Genomic DNA, 20,484 nt, shown 5'->3' with positions numbered 1-20,484 from the left:
AACAAAAAACAACAGAGAAAAACCAAAAGACTTCATCCTAAATGGGTGATTACGTTCAGATGTGGTAAGATCAAGATAAGTATCTAGGAGCCCATCAAGAACAAAGGCAGACTTGGCTTGGGGTTAAGACCTAAGTCCAATTACTAGTATGGGCTCCCTAATATCTCACAACTAGCAATATGTGACTAGTAAGAGCTACTTAAAGCCCTGCCAGATGGAGGCTGGAATTTTCCCCAGGAAATAGGCAGGAAACACAATCTTTCAGAGATCAAATGTCCTCCAATTACAGGTAGAGGATGAGATGAGGACATGGAACCAGATTCTGGAATGTAAAAGCTGAATTGCTAGAAGCAAAATGTTCTACGGTACACAGATGAAAATGATAAACTTTTTAAACAACTGGAGGCTACCTGAGAATACTGTGTCAAAGACTCCAACATCCACTACTGAATTCTCCTTCTAAATTGAGTTTCATCTGTACCATCTACCACTTGTAGATCCCTTCTTCCTGTTCTGTATATGAATTTAAAGAAGTGTTTCAATGGCACAGTAAACTTACAGACCACAATTTCCTCACAACATCCCAAGAAGTGGCAGTTGTAAGGATTCAACAACATTTTGAACATCAGGTAAAAGCAAGAGTCTTACCATAATCTATGCACGGAGAAAAGAGCATGGACTAGAGGGAATAATAAAAATAGTTTCTCACTTGGAAAAGTCAGGGAAAGACATCAAATTTCTTAGGTCTTATCTATTTCTAGTGAGCATTTAGGTCACACTAAGGAATAAATCATCCATAAGATAACTTCAAGGGTGACTTTTTAAGTTTAGAACTACAATTCTGCTATTGCCGAATGGCCTGGTTTCAACTGTTTGTTGGGAACAGTCACCACCTTTTGGACTGTGCTCTTTAAACTGTCAACCTCCCTCACTGAAGATGATGCCACACCATATGGAGATCCCTTGTAGGGATGCCTTGCCTCTGTTTTGGGATCACCAGGTTTATACTCAAGAGCTGGCCAGAGAAAATTCTCGCCAGTGTTAGAACTGTGCTATAATTTAATCCTGGTGTGGCTCGTTCTTCAGCACCCACCCAGCACAGCCTCCTCCTGTGTGGGGGTGGGGGCTAAATACCAGCGGGAGGTGCTAAATCTCAGTTCTACTGAGGACAGGAACAAAAATACTGAGCTAAATTTCACTCGAAACAATTATCTGCACACTGAATCATTCTTCTCTTCTCCTATCTCCATTGCCCTCCTGACTACCTCTTTGTAATAACACTGCAGTGCTACTCACAAAAGACAAAAGCGAGTGTTCTTAGCTAAATATAACTTAACTGATAGTATTGAAATTAACACTGAATTTTAATCATGTAGTAAATGTTAAGTGTCAAACGTGAAAGGGTAGTTGGTAAAGGTCAAGGGACATATGTCAAAGTTTTGTGAAGCAAAAGCTAGCAGTTGACTGAATTTTCTCACGGAAGCAAGCTTATGGAGTCGACTTTGTCCCTCTCCACCCCCCCAACCCACACACACACCAACTGCTGTCTCTATATATTTCCATTTGGGAACTTCGACCTTATTTATTCCTTTGCACTGAAGACCATTTGGTTTTAAGCAATATATATAATTCTGTGTCAGAAGAAGTTAACCACAGTTTCTTGTTTTCTGTAGCTTTTGTAAAATCATGAGGTGATTGGAATAGTTTGATTCCCCACCTTCAGAAAGAACCAACTCATTTCCCTGCTTTGATGCCACCCACCTTTTGATATAAAGTCTAAAGTGAAAGATATTCCATAGGGTTTCTTCATTAATCAGGTCAAATTATCCCAGGGAACAACTGGGCTGTGGCAGTGCTGTCCCAGGAAACTTTGCGTAATGACTCAAAATCTTGGAAAACACTCCATGTCTGGTTCTGGGACAAATCCTGCTGTTTAGTAACATATTCAAGGAACTCAGAACCTGGGACGTCTGTCTGAATTCTGACATAAATCTCTTGCTTTGCTTAGGCATACTGTCTCATCCACACTTCATTGAAAATGGGAGAGCTACCTTTTACCACCACTTGTGTAACATTTCTTTGAGAATTGTTACCACGTATTCCCTTTGTCTTCTCATCAAGCCTCAATACCCCAGTCTCTACATGTTTACCTAAATATTCAAAGTGTCTCCTTTTCTTTTTAAAAATTATTTTAAATTAAAAGAATTTAACAGATACGTGTGTGTGTGTGTGTGTATGGTGTTTCATTACATGTATACAACGAGTAATGTCCAATTAGGGTAAATATACTTATCCTTTCCACCATTTTCTGAACACAAACAGGGAAATGGGCATTGGATCTTCAAGGAACTTCAACTATAATTTTCCCCTAAGGAGAATTCCATGCCTTTAACCTCAGATTGTCCATTCAGAGCATTCTTCGGTACATATTGAGTTATGTCAAAATAAAACAGAAAATTGCCAGAGCTCTATAGTAAATCTTGTTCATTTGGCAACGTCCCTGCCCTGTCTTTTACTGTTTTCACCTTCTTTTAACTTATTTTATGCTTCTTAGATCTTTCATGGTTTGGTAGCTTTTCTGCATTTCATTTATTCTTGAAATTTCAAAAGCCTATTCTTGACAAGAATAGAATTGTAGATAGTGCACTAACCTCTTTAGCAAAGTATCAGGCCTATTTAACATAAGGACTCTCTTTCTTTCTCAAGAGTTTTACAGATTGACAGCCTAATGATAGAGTCAAATGGTAATGTATTAATGATGGGGGGCTGGGGTGAGGAGAGAGGGAGTAAAATGTATACTTTAAAGTGGTGTGGGAAATACAATTTTAAGTGAAAGTAAGAAAGTTTTTGACAAATTCTTGTGTCAGGAATGGCCGGGAGAAAAGTCTGTGATGTAGCAATAGAATAATCAAAGACAGTGACAACAACAGCAGCAACAACCTGATATGCTATATATATAGATAGTGAAAATCTTTATTTAAGCAAGAGATCTGGGCCAGCAGAAGTAGCAAGTGGAGAGACTGCGAACAATACCAGCATTAAACGACGGGCAACCTAGCTTTTACACTTACCAAAATCAAGGTGATACTTCCAATGACGTTAGTAACGATGCATAAACAAAAACTGACCTACTCATTCACTGTGATTAGTAATATGACCTATTCATTCAATTCTATATACATTCTGGAGCACTTACATAATACACACCATATGGGGGTGTAAAAAGTGAAAAAAAAAGGTGAATGAATTTGCATTAAAAGTGCTTGTAATTGAAGAGAAGTTAAAAAATAAGAGACCCGAGCCAAGTTTCATGGTTCAATTATTAATGAAGGATCAATATCCAATAAGGAGCAAATAAGTAACTCTGCATATCTTGGAATGAAATTAAATGACCTGGCCAAGGAAATCAGTAAAGACTATACAACAAAGACGATATGGAAATTAAGCGCCAAAGTTAACAACAAAAGTGATAAATGTAGTAACAGTAGCTATTGCTCAATGAAACTCCTTAAGAATCAAGCATTGTGTCAGGAACCAAAAGGTTGTGCATTAAATTCTCTCATTGACCAGACTAGGCAGGAAACTACTATCAACTTCACGTCTACTGATAGGTAATGGGAGTCTGAAGAGTTTAATTTTCCCCTAAGATTTCACAATTAGGAGCTGGCATTGGATTATAATTTAGATGTGTCTGATCTTCACTGTTTAGTTAAGTTCCTGGCAGCAGGAGACTTAAGTGAAAGAAAAAATGGACATGCATAACTTGATTTACCACGAAAACAACTAGCTGACATGGTCCATTCTGTAAAACTAATTAGTCCATTCAGCGGGGAAAGAAAAACAGCCAAACGGATTACATGGCACCATGAAGTCCAATCAGTTAATAAACTGAACTGCCCTCGTGTAGGTAGCCAAGGATATTCTGGCACGTCAGACACAAAGGGTGTGAAAAGAAGAATAGGAAAGATTTGAGTCCAGAACTGCTCAGGTCTTGAAGGGCAGAGATCCAGCAGATGAGTGTGGGCAAGGTACTTAGAGCTGTGAGGCTCAGCATTGTCATCAGCAAGAGGGTATAATACCACCTCTGAGGAGCTGATGAGGATGGAGACGATGACTGTAAGCAAGCACTGGGCGTATGCCAGGGAACAGAGTGAGCTCTCAAGAAACAGCAACCCTTTTCACCACTGCCAACAGATGGAATACAAACCCTAGCTCGAACCAAGTACCAGATGTGTGGCTCTGGGGCACATTCATTCACACAAGGAGCATATATCAAATGCATGAATAATGATTAATAATTAGTAATAAGTATGAAATTTGAATCAATGTGCCAGGAATTGTTAAGTACTGAGGAGAAACTGGGTCACAGAACAAGAAAGGCCCTTGCCTTCCAGCAGTTTACAGGCTACAGGAGACTTCTGAGTTAAATGGAAACTACTGCTCTGTTATTGTTACGTAACAATGTCTGTTCTGACCCCAACGAATGTCATGAATATTATCTAACAAATCTGTTAAATGCTCCATAAATATTTATTGATTTTTAAAAGAAATTATATTGCATTAGCTGTATAAGTAGCAGGTGGCTTCTTTTGGTATTATAGTAGTGGGAGGAAAATGCTCTAGATTTTAAGCTTTCAATAAATTACTATATTTCCCTAGAATACAAAACTGTTTCACTGTATTTCCAAAATATATTCATTTTAGTGATTCAGATATCAAGTCCAGTGTCCCCTTGCAGTTTCCTTGGTTTTCCTAAGAGACGACACCGCAGAGGCTCTGTAAGGATCATCACCATTGAACATTAAGCAGAGGCAGTGAGCACAGGCATTTACACAAGTAAGGTGACTCTATCAAATTTGAAAATAATCACAGGATACTTTTTTTATTAGGAAGACTCAGAACATCATTTCCAGAACATATACAATCTTACAAAAATTGAAGAAATTTCGTGTATTGTGTGAAGGTGCTTCAGAAAGTTCATGGAGATGGAATTAAAAGATGTTTCCTTTAGTGTAAAATTTTTGAAACTATGCATGGCGCTTTCACAGTGTTCATTTTCCATGAACTTTTTGAAGATCCCTCATATGCACAGATTTCAAATTTTTGTACCTAAGTAAGTTTATCTTTTTTATTTTATTTTTTGTGGACTTTTTGAAAATAGCAAAATAGGAAAGTAAATTTGGAAAAATACTTGAAAGGTTATATAATTGAAGATAACACTTGTGATTAATACATTGAAATGTTAACTGTTTTTAGAAACTGTGCCCACGGCCGGCGCCGTGGCTCACTAGGCTAATCCTCCGCCTAGCGGCGCCGGCACACCGGGTTCTAGTCCCGGTCGGGGCGCCGGATTCTGTCCCGGTTGCCCCTCTTCCAGGCCAGCTCTCTGCTGTGGCCAGGGAGTGCAGTGGAGGTTGGCCCAGGTGCTTGGGCCCTGCACCCCATGGGAGACCAGGAAAAGCACCTGGCTCCTGGCTCCCGCCATCGGATCAGCGCGGTGCGGCGGCCGCAGTGCGCTGGCCACGGCGGCCATTGGAGGGTGAACCAACGGCAAAAGGAAGACCTTTCTCTCTGTCTCTCTCTCTCACTGTCCACTCTGCATGTCAAAAAAAAAAAAAAAAATGTGCCCACAAAATGTAAAAATAACAAACTCATGGAAACAAACTGACAGGTAAGCCCCTAACTTAAAAGCTAACATTTTTGGTTTTCTTACTTCTTTGAAACACTTGTAACTAAACTTTATTCTGGAGTTAACGCACATGACATGGCATAGGAATGAAATCAACCTTAAAATTTTGATTTTGTACGTGGCAAAAGTGTTCCTCAATACAAGATTTTTATGTTGCTTTATATTGTGAGAAATTGAGCTCTTTGAGATATCACTGTAGTCTCTGGAAGCTACATTCTTGAGGCATGGACCTATTCCAAGATTAATTATTCCAGGAAATAAGATAAATAACTGTTAAATAAAAGAGAAAATAAAATAGAATCCATTGAGAAACAAAGATGATTTGCTAACTTCAAAGTCAGGATATTAGAAGCTCAGCGACATTTCCAACCTCCAGCACAGTGACCTGCAAAGCCCTGAAAGAAGAGCCATCCCCGGTCATCAGGGTGACTGTGAGCGCTGTCTTCTTCATGTAGTGAAAACCAAGTAACTCCTTCGTTTTCAGGAATTCTCCAATTGCTCAGTGGGAAAACTGTGTTTTAATTATGCCAAAGCACAGATCAGAGATTTAAATGTATTGTCTTTTTTTAAAAAAAAATATTTATTTTATTTATTTGAAAGAGTTACAGAAAGAGGTAGAAACAGAGAAAGTTCTTCCATCCACTGGTTCACTCCCCAGATGGCCACAACGGCCGGAGCTGTGCCAATTCGAAGCCAGGAGCCAGGAGCTTCTTCCGGGTCTCCCACGTGGGTCAGAGGCCCAAGGACTTGGGCCATCTTCTACTGCTATCCCAGGCCACAGCAAAGAGCTAGATCAGAAGAAGAGCAGGCAGAACTAGAAGCGGCGTCCATATGGGATGCTGATGCTTCAGGCCAGGGCGTTAACCTGCTGAGCTACAGAGCAGGCCCCTAAATGTATTGTCTTTAAAACTAGATTCATTCCTTTCTTCCCCAGAGACCCTGAAAATTGCAAACAGGGCACTGGTACTCCAGTCTAAGAGGCAGGAGCGATCTACTTTGGTTGATGAAATAGGTGTTGATCCTTTTCAGAAGCCATTTAAATAAACATTTATCATATCAATGTCCATCTTTTGATCAAGAAATTATCACTTGGGGCCACTGTAGTGGTGCAATGGTTAAGCTGCCTGTTTGTTACAGCAGCATCCCATATTCAAGTGCTGATTTGAGTCCTGTTTGCTCTGCTTCTGATCTAACTTCCTGCTAATATGCCTGGGAAGGCAGCAGCAGATGGCACAGGTGTCTGGGGCCCTGAAACCCTTCTGAGAAACTGATGGAGCTCCAGGATTCTCGTTTTGGGCTGGCTCAGACCTGGATTTGGCAACCATTTGGGGAATAAACCAGAAGATGGATGATATCACTCTTTCCCTCTCTTCCTCTCTCCCCTCTCTCCCTCCCTCTCATTTTGCTTCTCCCTCTTCCTCTCCCTGTCACTCTGCCTTTCAAATAAATAAATATTTAAAATAAATAAGGGAGGCCGGCGCCATGGCTCACTTGGTTGATTCTCTGCCTGCAGCACCGGCATCCCATATGGGCACCAGGTTCTAGTTCCAGTTGCTCCTCTTCCAGTCCAGCTCTCTGCTGTGGCCCAGGAGGGCAGTGCCTGGGCCCCTGCACCCACATGGGAGGCCAGGAGGAAGCACCTGGCTCCTAGCTTCGGATTGGCACATCTCCGGCTGCAGCGGCCATTTGGGGAGTGATCCAAGGGAAGGAAGACCTTTCTCTCTGTCTCCCTCTTTCACTGTCTATACCTCTACCTGCCAAATTAAAAAAAAAAAAATAAGGACACACATACACAAAGAAATCATCACTTAAATGTGGGATCACTGTCAAAAACTCTAATCTCAAAGTAAGTAAAGCATATAAAGAGGAAAAATTTCAACTGGACAAAAACACAGTGTTTATCTGTTTACATACATATATGTATGAGAGAGAGGGATACTGACTGGGGTAGAGTTTTTCTAAGTGGCATGTCAATGTTAGACAGTCTACCCAGCATGACTATAAAGAGAAGACGGGGTAAAGCTGAGAGTATAAGACTAGACACCCGCCTAACATGGAGGGGAAAATTTGTTTGCCCTGGTTCATGCTATCTGAATTGAAAGCAAATTAACAAATGAATCTGATGTAATTATCTCTATTTTATAGATGAAGCCACAGATTTGGAGAGGTAAAAAACCTTGAGTAATATCATAGAGAAGTTAAAAAAAATACACAAGTATCTATGTGATGGCAGCTATGACGATCCTCCCGCACATTATGCTGCCTCTAACATACTGAGTATGACTTGCCACCGTAATAAGATTCTAGTGCTCCCTCGCCTGGGTGCGACAAAGATGAAAGGAGAAGAATCGTGAGGGACAGGAAATATTCTAAATGACTGCTGTTAGCAACTGGTTGTTTCTTCTGTTGTTTCACGTGCTGTCTGACAGGGCACAGTAAAATGAAAATAGTATTAGTAGAGGCCTTCCTCTCTGTTTCCTTGATGGGACTGTGTAGTAAACTCGACCGACACAAAATCTCCTGTGGGATTTCATCGTAAAAAGGCATCCCCTTATGTGGTACTGTAACGTTTTCCCTTAGTAAGTCTACAGAAACATGGAGGACAGCAGGATGTAACAAAGAATTGACATCTGCTTCCTGCACTATTTCTTCTTTAATACAGTCATGCGTGCAGAATACGTTTAAGACTTGTTATCACTCTTGACACAGTGTGATGTAGGTTTAACCAGGAAAGATTTTCAGTGTCAGGAAAGCACAGAGGAAATGACGCTGAGGAACATACTATATCCGAACAGCCTCAAAGCAGAACAGCAGTTGATAAACGTGACGATCACTCAGCCCCTTACCATGAGGAAGCAAGACCAATTGTTTACTTTATGTCAGTCATTCTAGAGACACACACCACCCAAGAGGCAACCAAGCAACAAGAGGCAAGTGTCCTATGGCTATAGAAAGATCATGGACACTGCACACTACATCCCCCTACTATTCCAAAATTTTCTCAGTATCAAAGGAGAGAATCTTTATAATAATTAACATGTTTCTTTAGGCTTTAAACTATGAAGGCGGGTGGTTTTAAAATTCAATAAATTCTATGTTTCTAAATTTTTGTTTGGTTTTCATGGAAATCTGTGTTGGTGGGGACATACTTTGATTGTTGAAGACAGATGCATGCTTGCTCAAGGGCAAGTGATAAGGTGAACTATTTTCAGAAAGAGTCTGGACGACTATGTGTAGGGGAGATAATAACGATAAGTGTGAGCAGGGTCACTGATAACTTTGTCGGCAAGCGACCCTTTGGAAATGCCAAGGGATTTTATCAGTAAGGAAGGGCTGAGTCATGCATATATAATTTTGGCTTGAATTGATGGTGTGGGACACAGAGGTGGGGATGGCAAGACACAGAAACTGAAACTGAGACACACAAGTCCAGTAGGGAGTTATGCCCCAGCCTCTTTCAGGCACGATTATTTTCACAGTTGACTTTTGCTTCCAGTGGCTTGCAATTTCATTTTGCAAGCCATCAACCTACCTTCCAGACACATTTTTCTGCCTGGATCATCAATGTCCTGTCACATCCCAAGGGGTAGCCAGAACAGTGGTTGCTGCCTCTGCCTTACTTCAGTATCATGGAAACACTGCCTTCTGAATTTTAGTTCCATGAAATGTCTTCATATTTTAAATCATGCTTTATCTTTGGGACTTGACCCTAAGATTCTGGTTTGGACATTTTGCTTCTGCTCACATGAACACTTTCTAATGGAGCAAGGACAAAAAGCCTTAGATCCACTTGGACCTCTCATCTACGTAACAACAAGCAACCCCCAATTTTCACGCCCTGCTAATAGATCCCCACCCTGCCTCGACCACTTTGCCTTGACCAGCTCAACTGCTGGACATACCATTCTATGAAGAAGCCAGCTATCTGTCTGCACTGCCCTCACTCCTCCCAAGCTCTCTCCCCAACTCAGCAACAGAGCCTCAGAGTTCACCCTCAGCCTCAGCCCAAACCCCTACTGGCTCACAAGCTGTCTCGCTCCCCAAGCCCCTCCCCTCAGGCTGCTTTGTACCATATAAACCATTAGTCTGTAAAAAAGAGGGCGCTCTCTCCTCTGTGTGTTCCCTGGCAAATCTCTGCCATGCTTTCACCCAGGAGTAAGCCCTGCCCAGGCTTTACTCTTCTGAATGAACCTGGTCTGGCTGTGGCTTCATGCGCTGTCTCTTTTTTTCTGAAACTTACCTTAGAATTGAGCCCCATGTCCATAAGGCATCTTATTTTTAAAATTCTAGTCTTCAAATCAGACTTTATACATCTGCAGTAGACTGAATAATGGCCACACAAAGATGCTAAATTCTAACTTCTGGAATTAGTAACTGTTGATTTATTTAGAAAAAGAATTACCGATGGTATTAAATGAAGAATTTTTAGATGATAAGATTGGGAGTGAACCCTAAATCTAATTATAAGGTTTCTTACATGAGAATCAAAGGGAGACTATACAGGTACAGAAAAAAGAAGACAGCACTGTGACCAATTCAGGCAGAGTAGTGATGCTTCCACAAGCCCAGGAAAACCTACAGCTTGAAAAGGCAATGAAACATTCTCCCCTACCACCCTCAGAGAGCGTGTAGTATTGACAACATTTGAACAACTGAATTTGAATCCTCGACCTCCAGGACACGAAACTATCTGTTGCTTTAGGTCACTCTATTTGTAGTAATTTGTTACAGTGACTCTAAGATACACTGTATTCTAGCTCTTGAGTTGTACTCAGATAAATCATCAGAAACTAGAACTCTCAGATTAGTTCTGGTGCCCATGGCTAAACAAATAGGCCCATCTCCTGAAAACAAATACCTTTCCCAATCCTGTAATCCAAACTGAACTCAGAGCTGCTACAATGTTTGGAATATATCAGTAACTCAAAAAACTCAAAAATAAGAAACCAATCAATCCACTTATATATTGGCAATGGATCTCAACAGACCAAAAGAAGAAATATAAATTGCCAACAAATATATGAAAAAATGCTTGATATCACTAGTCATCAGAGAAATGCAAATCAAAACCACAATGAGATACCACTTCAGTATGGTTATTATCCAATTGACAGAGAGTAATAAATGCTGGCGAAGATGTAGAGAAATGTGAATTCTTACACTGTATTGGTGGAGATATAAATTAGTTCAGTCACTGTGGAAAACAGTATGGAGATATCTTTATTTTTTTTTCTTTTTAAAGATTTATTTGTTTGAAAGGCAGTGTTACATAGAGGCAGAGAGAGAGAGAGAGAGAGGTCTTCCATCCACTCCCCAGATGGCCACAACAGCTGGAGCTGCACCAATCCAAAGCCAGGAGCCAGGAGCCTCTTCCAGGTCTCCCACATGGGTGCAGGGGCCCAAGGACTTGGGCCATCTTCTACTGCTTTCCCAGGCCATAGCAGAGAGCTGGATTGGAAGTGGAGCAGCCAGGACTTGAATCGGAGCCCATATGGGATACCAGCACTGCAGGTGGCGGCTTTACCTGCTATAAGCCACAGTGCTGGCCCCTGAAGATATCTTTAAAAACTAGAAATAGACTTGCCATATGATCCAGCAATCCTGCTACTGGGTATACATATCCAAAAGACATGAATACACTGTATCAGAGAGCCCTGTAGCACCGTGTTTATAGCAGCACTATTCATAATTTCCAAAATATGGAATCAACCAAGGTATCCCTCATCAGATGAATGGATAAAGAAGTGGAATATTATTCAGATATAAAAAGGATGAAGTTCAATCATCTGCATCAAAATGGTTGCAACTGGAAGACATCTGGTTGAGCAAAATAAGCAATACCCGGGAAAACAAATACTGCACATTCTCCCTTATATGCGGGAGTTAAAATTAAAATAGAAAGAAAAACCAAAAAGGAAAACAAATTCCTGTGTGTAAATTGCTGTGAATATAGTTTTGTCAAACTTGTTTTACATATTTTTCAAGCATATTGTTAAGAGATATACTACAGTTTTAATCATCTGTGATTATTTTAAAATTTACTATATACAATTAAATTGACATTTCTTCATTTGATTACTATTTATAGCCCTTGCCTTTATTTTTATTTTTTGCTTGTTGAACTTTATATCTATAGAGCATTAAGCCTTTGACTATAATATAAATTAAAAACATGTTCTCAAAAATTAAGTAAATTTTAAAAAAGAATAATAAGACAGACATGAAAGGAGGTACCTTTCTCTGAAGGGAAGAGAGAACTTCCACTTTGACTACGACCTTGTCTAAATATGATCAGAGTCAGTGAACTCAAAAGGCTTCCATAGCCTTGGCGACTCATGACAAGAGCCTAGGGTGATTACTGATGCCATAAACAAGAGTGTCAATTTGTTAAGTCAACAACAGGAGTCACTGTGCACTTACTCCTCATGTAGGATCTCTGTCCTTAATGTGCTGTACATTATGATTTAATGCTATAACTAGTACTCAAACAGTATTTTTCACTTTGTGTTTCTATGTGGGTGCAAACTGTTGAAATCTTTACTTAATATATGCTAAACTGATCTTCTGTATATAAAGAGAATTGAAAATGAATCTTGATGTGAATGGAAGGGGGGAAGGAGAGGGAAAGGGGAGGGTTGCAGGTGGGAGGGAAGTTATGAGGGAGGAAGCCATTGTAATCCATAAGCTGTACTTTGGAAATTTATATTCATTAAATAAAAGTTAAAAACAAAAGACAGACATGAAAAAATACATAGGGCATATTAAAAATTATTTTCACAATGTTGCTTAATAACATAAGAAAGCTACTAAATAAAAACACACACTCTAAATGTATGTGAATAATATTGAATATTAAGGGGGAAAATGAAAGGAAATAAAACTTTCTTCTTCTACACCTTGGCATCGCAAGCCTTAACATTCCTAGGACAAGCAAAATTTTCTTTCTGTCTAGAGTAGTTAAATATTTCAACTTTATGACATTGCATTTAAGACTAGACAAAAAATGGTACATTAAACTGATAGCTAGATTGTTTGTCAAAGGTCAAAGTTTGAAGAGTTCAATTCTGTTGTGAACTGGATGGTTAACTAGGAAGAAGCCAGGTCTACATGGAGAGATACAGATATTTTTCACTGAGTTTCAGCTCAGAAACATATGAAGGGCACAGTGTTTTAGGTGGAATAATTTGCATTTGTCAATAAATAAAGGCATATGATGGGAAAGTATAAGGAGGTTGGAGCTCTCCGAAATGAAAATATCTGACAGGACAGTAGAACAGTCCTGTGGACTAGATTCCATAGCTGAAGATAAAGAAGTAGACTTGAAAAGCATCCTCCAAAATGCTGCAGTTTACATAACTGAGACTAGGGACCTAACAACTATGAACTGGAAATGCAAACAAATGAATTGATATATCTTGGATAAGTTAAATAATACTTTCCAGCAGGAAATAATAATAGATTTTCTTTTAAAGAAAATATGACACCTTTGAATATAGCATGCAACATTATACAGTGGAAGGCAAAAAATAAATAAATAAATGAAGATCAAAGATCAAGATAACCTTGTATTGAGAAAAAAATAACAATAAGTGCCATAGCTAACAATGAGCAGAGGAATCACTAACACAAACATAATACCAGTCCTACTAATATATTAGCCAGTATTTGACAACCAATGCAGGCCTCACCTGCTTTCTCCATATACAATATATTCATGCATAGTCAGTGTAGCCTTTTCAATCATTCACACACTAACTCCAGAGCCTTGCTTAAGTACCCCATTCATCTTTCACCTGTCATGCAAGTGCTATACTTCGTTTATATATCCTTTTGCTATTGTTGTTTTCTTTAGTGCACAGTCTTTTAACTACGGGTACTAACTCCTCTTCTGAAGATTAAGTCTGTCCCTCATATAAAAAAAAGTGCCTATTACAAGCAGCACTCCTATGCTCTGTTGCAGTTTGTATCCTCATGGTCCTGGAAAGCCAATCCATCTCTGAGGTCCTTCAAAATAAACCTGGCAAATCAGTTGTGGAACCTCAATGTTTCTTTCACCCCACTTCAAATATAGTGTTAGTAATTACACTGGAATTAAGACTGACTTTTATAAACATCTAGGTGTGTTGTGGCTGAGCTATACCAACATTTAATGAGGGCTTACTATGTGCTGACCACATTTATGGTCACATACTTTCATTTTCTATTGGTCCCAAATTTAAAAGCAAAGAAATTAAGGTACACAGTTGCCATGTAATTTTTCAAGGTCACCCAGCCAGTTTGAACCAAAGAGCCAGAATCTGACTTGTGATTGGCTGGTCCTAAAGTTCTGGACCACCACTTTTATTGTCTGCTCATCGCTGCCTTCCTGATTGCAGAGTTCTCTATTATTTCACCAGGAGCCTGGTGCTATTCCTCTTTATGATGTTCCATACTCTCACTCTTTGTGGTGGAGACCTTGTCTACAAAGTATATCCTTACCTATCACGGCTGTAAGAGGGCTTGCAGAAAACAGAAACAGAGAAAAGTCTGATTTCCACATGGAAAATACCTGAGTCTTTAATAAAGAGCACAACAGTTCTGGGAGCTACAGACATATTAATTCTGAGGAACAAAATTTTTGGTAGGCAAAAACAATTATTTTTAGGATTCAAGAAATTACCATTAAAAATCTTATGAGACAAGTGTGCAGATAGAAAGTTCTGGAAATTTCCGATATTTAAAACAGAGAGAGAAGCAAAGGAGCAGGAGAGCCACAGTCAGAGAGAAACAGACAACAGAAAGGTGTATGAAAGGAAGATAGAGGTCCTTGCTGCTCAACACCTTTCATCATCACTTACGATGCTTAATGTGTTGTAATGGCTGCCTACACATTAAACAGGGTCATCCTGAAGGACGAGTGAGCACACAGGAGCTCAAGTGATTGAAAGTGGATCAGGGTCTTAACCCAGTCAGTTCCCTATCTAAAAAAACGGAAAACTGCATCATGTCATTTGTATATTAGGATTCTAAGAAGATAGTTTCAGGTTAGATAAACCTGTAAGAGCATACTCAAAAGAAGGTAGCACTTTTTATTCATTCATTCGATTATTTATTCACTCACTTGTTCACTGGAAATTATGAATCTTCTATATCATTGCTTCTCAAACTTTATCATGTTCAACAATCCCCTAGAGAACTGGCTTGGGAGCTTTGTGTTCTGAGTTTGCCTTTTTACAAACTAGCAGAGGACGCTGATGCTGCCATAACACACCCTGAGGAGCAGCACTCCATATAAAATGATCACATGAAGGACCATAAATCCTCAGAAGAGAAAGCAAAGTCAGGCTGCTGTGAGAAATGTGCAGCAGAGCTGGACGGGGCTCTATTACCTCTCCTGTCGAAGAAAGCTCTGCTCTAGCCAGCACCTCCACTCCAACTATTTTGAGAACTTCTACAGCTTCTACATGACTATAAAAGTTGGGCTACTGGCAAGTGCTGCTAAAGGCTCTTTTTACAGTAGCAGGATAGATGTTTACAAGGATTTCCATTTTTATTTCTTCAAAACTTAAACATAAATGTTTGTTAATGTTTTCTTTGCTTCCAATTCATCTTTCTGTTTAAATAAAGCTTCTCAAGTTGATTCCATGGAAATTCAGTTTTTATCTTGATGAGATAAATATATATATATACATATAACACATATGTGAATGTTTATATACAAATAGGGTAAATTATATTTATTCTATATAAAATATTATATGTAAATATATATGAATATAATAAATAGTATTTAATATATTCAACTTGCATAGTACTGACTCCTGAAGGCAGATCAGTGAAACACTTGATATGGCTGTGTTTCAGATCTGGCCATTTTATTCTGCCTTAGATCTTCTTACAAGGAGAAAAGAGTAAGCAAGAATGCCAATACACACACATAGGGTCATTTCTAGCCAAAGCCTTTAGTAACATTTTTCCACTGGGTAGTGCTCCCATATGAAGAAATTCCTCTTGTACATTTTGTTTTTCCAGATTAAGAGGGGAAATACAAGTGACCAAATGCCTTTTTTCTTTTCTTTGTCTTTTTTTTTTTTTTTTGCCTTAACTTAGACTTAAATCTAGTGCACTAGTAATCTCTTTCCAGGACCTGGCCCTTAGCATAAATATCTTCTCATGTTCTTCACATGGTGTCTGGTCCCCTGTTTCCTTATCTTAATTTTATTGCTCTGTTTCACATCTGTTTGCTATAAACTAACTCAAATCCTTTTGGGAAATATACAGGAAATACATAAATATTGATCTATTTGTTAATCCACTGTACGGATTCCAAATGCCTATTAGGTGATAGGTACCCAACATAGAGATGAACAAGATTGCATACCATGAAGGTAAAAGAGGAAATAGACGGACAATCCTGGTGGAGAGCAGTGACGGGCTCCATATCCTCATGTTGGGGTAAATAAGTAGGTGATGTTTCCAGTAAAGTCATGATTTACTTTCACCAGAAAGTCTTAAAAATCAAATTAGAGATTTCCTGTGGTTTTGTGATTTAATTGAAAGTCAGAAGCAGAAGTAGGAGTCCATTACAAGGAATTAGTATCAAAAACTGTTTGCTTTAAATCAAAACAAATCATACTCTTTCAGAGAACTGTGACTTTAAGAAGACAGAACATTCCAGAGAGTAAATGTTTACCAGTCCAATGATCAATTGAATAATCTGTGCATGTTGTACCTTTCTAAAAATAAAAGCAAAAAGGAAAGAAAAAACAGCAGCCACTACACCTGTTGGGGAGAGGGTAAGGAGAGGAAGAGGTTAACACTGCTAAACAACACTCCAGGAGACACGGTGCAGGCCATTGGTGTGACTGTCATCTCTGTCAGCCCTGTGTCAGTTGCCAGAGAACTGAAATCGCAGAAGTTAAGTCTCTTTCAAAGGATACAGAGAGATGATTTGGCCATGTTTCACTCCTACTGCTAGAATTCGAGACCTTGTTTGCAATGCTGGCCAAATGCCTAAGGTGCAGCCTCATGACACATACCTGGTATGCTCCTGAGGTGGTCTGACCCATTTTCACAAAGTCCTTCTGAAGCACTTTGTGATTTTTATTAGTTAGGTGTTTCAATTGTGCTGTTAAAAAAGTTCACAGAAAACTTCGCCAGTTTTCTCTATGTATTTGGACACTAAACTAACTGATCTTGGAAGCAAACCACTTACCCAGCACTATTAGTAGATTCATTTCAGATGGCAAACATTACCGGAGATACCTATGTTGTTTATAATTGATACAGTTTATAAATCACTTTATCAGATGGAAAAATATGCCCCAATTTGTCAATGGCTATTTCATTGACCAAAAACAGTAAATACTTCACCTCAAAGGGGCAATTTGAAAAAATGTAATAGGAAAAGAGAAATGAAAACTGAGAATTCTGGGTATGGAAGAAATATACAGGCATTGAACATCAGGTAGAAATGTATTATGAAACAACTTACTCCTTCACTGCTTTGGGTTATTTACTCTGTTTCTCTGTTCAAAATGAGAAAAAATTCCTTTTGCATCTGCATGATATTTAATAATGTATCAGTCATCTAACTCTTTTGGGCATGTCCCTAAAGTAGGTATACCAAACCATACATCTTAATATTGTGTTTTTAAATATTCTGTTTTATTTATTTTAACCCTCAATTCCTTCTAAAAAGGCTAAATCCTTAATAATAAAACTTGTAAGTTAATATTTGGTCAACCCTCTACAAAGACAAAGTTTACATTCTATCAAAATTTTGTGGAAATTTTTTGTTTATCCCCTATACTCATTTTAATTTTGGGCCACACTGAAATACAGAATACTCAACAGACTAGATCTTGCTGAAATACATAATCTTCAATATAGCTAAATATCATTTTTCATTATTTGTCTGAACTAGTGGATACAGTCAAATAAAAGCAGACTTCCACAGGTGAGTTGTTTGGAATAGAAACAAAGTATCTTCTGCACATATCTACTTTTCTCTACATGCGCTGTCAGATCATGTATGAGCAAGTTCTGTGAAATGTACAAGATTATAAAAAGCTCTGTTTGATTTTCATAATTCCATTCCTCTTTGAGCCAATAAACATCAATTTGTTAACTAAGAAAGAAAATGAAATTTTCTGTTTTGATCAGTTTCCCAAATGATGGGTTTAAAGTAGTAACTTACAGGGAATAATGATTTATTTTTAGGTCTTACTGAGGAAGCCTTAACAAAGCTAAGAGGATTTTTGGTTGTTTTGTTTTGCTTTGCATTTTGAGTACCAACCTAATTATTGCTGACTAAAGCAGGGCTAACATCAAAATCCCTTAGGAAGGATGCTAGCTGTCCACATTTACACACATCAGCCAACAGTCTTACATATTTGAGTTGCACATGTTCCCAGGTGCATTGCTTTCATACCCACAGATTCTGGTGGATTAAAAAAGTATAATGACTTGGATAGGATTTTTTTTCCTTTGTCTTCCTAGTCATCTTACTTATTTGGTGAAGGAACCACACAGCTTTCATTCACTGCCAATCTAACACGGGGCAGCTCTAGCTGTTAGTCCTAGAGTGACATCCTGAGCACAACCGATTCTCCTAATGCTACTTGCTGAATGGAACCACCAGCAAGTTCACATATGGCAAAATAAAGAGTGAGCCTGTGATCTAACTTAATTTCCTCTTGAAGTTAATTCCTTCTGAGGAGAAATTTGCCTTGGCAGGGGGATTACACATAGTCTGTGTAACAGGCACAAGAGTGAAAACTGAGAAGCCTGATGGTAAATAGAGAACTCACCAACACTTTGCCCCTATACCAGCTCAGGCAATATTCTCTTCAGATCTGTATTCTAACTGACTAAATCCCAGAGCCACCTTCTTCCATCCAGCCTACAAAAGGCCCTGTTCCTAGGGCCACTAACACCCTAAGGAACGGGAGATTCTTCAGAGTCTTCAAGGGTCACTATATCTAGGGTGAATAAACCATGCGCGTTTAAAAAGCTTAGGCCATTTTCTGTCTGTGCCCTTGTGATTCCAAAGCAACCAATAGAGAAGTGGAAAAGCTCATTTTTATGCAACTGGCTGGACTACTTTTTGGAATGCACTACATTTGTTCTAAAATGGACTATTTTCCCATGGAATGAGACAACATCCCCAAGGAGCATTTACATGAGGTGCATCATCACTGCATGGAAACAGCTGAGCACTAAACCAAGGTTGATTTTCACTTGATTATATTTATATTTATTATACAGAAATAGACCAAAAATATGATTCTGCCAAGAGACTCCCCTACATTGTATAAGCATGAATTAGGATTTCTTTAAATTGAAGAACCTCATGCTTGTTTTGTTTTCACAGCTGTCAGACATTTTATGTTAAAAATTTTCCCCACTTGGTTGTTATTCATGATGCTTGTTATTTAGGAGAATTTACTGGTAGCAAATTGTATTTGTTGGCAACCCCAAAAGAGGAAGTCCCCAACTCCGTCAGTTTGTAGTGGATGGACACATCCAAAACTTGAAATAAAAAAACTTATTGAGAAACTGGCCCCCAAACATAGACCAACTTTTCTCATATTTAAATGGATAGGTTTTCTTCCCTGGGACAGAGGATTCTACAAGATCTTCTTTTATCTGGGACCAGAATATATGGACACAATCCTAAAATCCCTCATGAAAAGATATTCTTGAAATGCTTCCAACTCTAGAAGTCTCACCAGGAATTGTATTTCCAACTTCAAGCTATGTAAAAAAAATCAGAACCTACCATTCCTTCACAGACTGTACACACATGCATAAATACGGATAGAATAAATTTTATTCTCATTGTAGCAACTGCAAACAAGAAGACATACTTCTCAGAGACAAAGAATAGCCACGTTACAGGAACAGAATGAAGCCTCTTAAGAAAATGGTCAATTATGGAATGTTCTGTGCATAAGTATACCCATTAATTAAGAAATGAACTGAAATTACTAATGGATTTCATAATGGCCACCAACCAGCTGCCAGTTGGCTTTTACTTGGTGACAGATGGTAGTGACTGATCTGGACTAGATTTGACCTAGAGATTGTCCATCATTTATTAAATTGCAGTACCAAATAAAATTCCATGCATTGCAGCATTTCACCATTATGTCTCACAGTGAGATGCTCTGATAGCATTACTTATCTGCCGCCTCTGTTGCAAACAGCAAACTCTTCAAAGGACTTAACTGTTACACTCAGTAAAGAAAACCCATAATATCTCTCAGAGGATGAGAAAAATGCAACTTGGATGAGGCATTGTATAAAATGGGAACTATGTTTTGTGCTAATCTGTTTTGTTACCACCCACCATTGAGAAGTGCCCTTACTCTTTTCAAATCAAGGGATCTCGTTGACACAGCAACTGGTGCATTGTGACTATCTGAGTTCAGCTTTAATCCATCAACCCATCCTCAGAGTGCCAACAGCCGCCACAGACCAGCTCCAGAGCTTGCCTACACAGGCTCTGGCATGAGCAATTCCCTCAAATGGACACAACAAAGTCTCTATTATTGCCCCAAGACTCCCTTTTCTTGTAGTTGGAGCATTTGGAACAGTTTACCTTAGTTATGCTTTGAATATAAAGTTTATCCTACTGTTATAAATCCAGGTAGAAAGACACAGAGAAAATATAGCTTATTGTCTTTAAATCCTCTAGGTAACATGCTGTAGAGATTCCTTGTTGCTGTCAAAGTGCCATGCAGCTTTGTGTCCCATTTCAAATGATACATAGAAGTGGCATTTTATTAAGAATTATATGCATCTGATGGGCA

General features: G+C 38.9%; 1 protein-coding gene across 3 annotated transcripts in view; it reads right to left on the bottom strand.

Annotated features, from left to right (window-relative positions):
* Positions 1 to 20,484, bottom strand: part of SUGCT (succinyl-CoA:glutarate-CoA transferase) — an 825,030-nt gene that overhangs the window by 142,586 nt on the left and 661,960 nt on the right. The gene's annotated exons all lie outside the window — the stretch shown is intronic.

Source organism: Oryctolagus cuniculus, chromosome 16 (genome assembly GCF_964237555.1).
Source record: "Oryctolagus cuniculus chromosome 16, mOryCun1.1, whole genome shotgun sequence".
Lineage (NCBI taxonomy): Eukaryota > Metazoa > Chordata > Mammalia > Lagomorpha > Leporidae > Oryctolagus > Oryctolagus cuniculus.
Note: the sequence above shows the minus strand (reverse complement) of the source record. Positions and strands in the feature narration are given on the sequence as shown.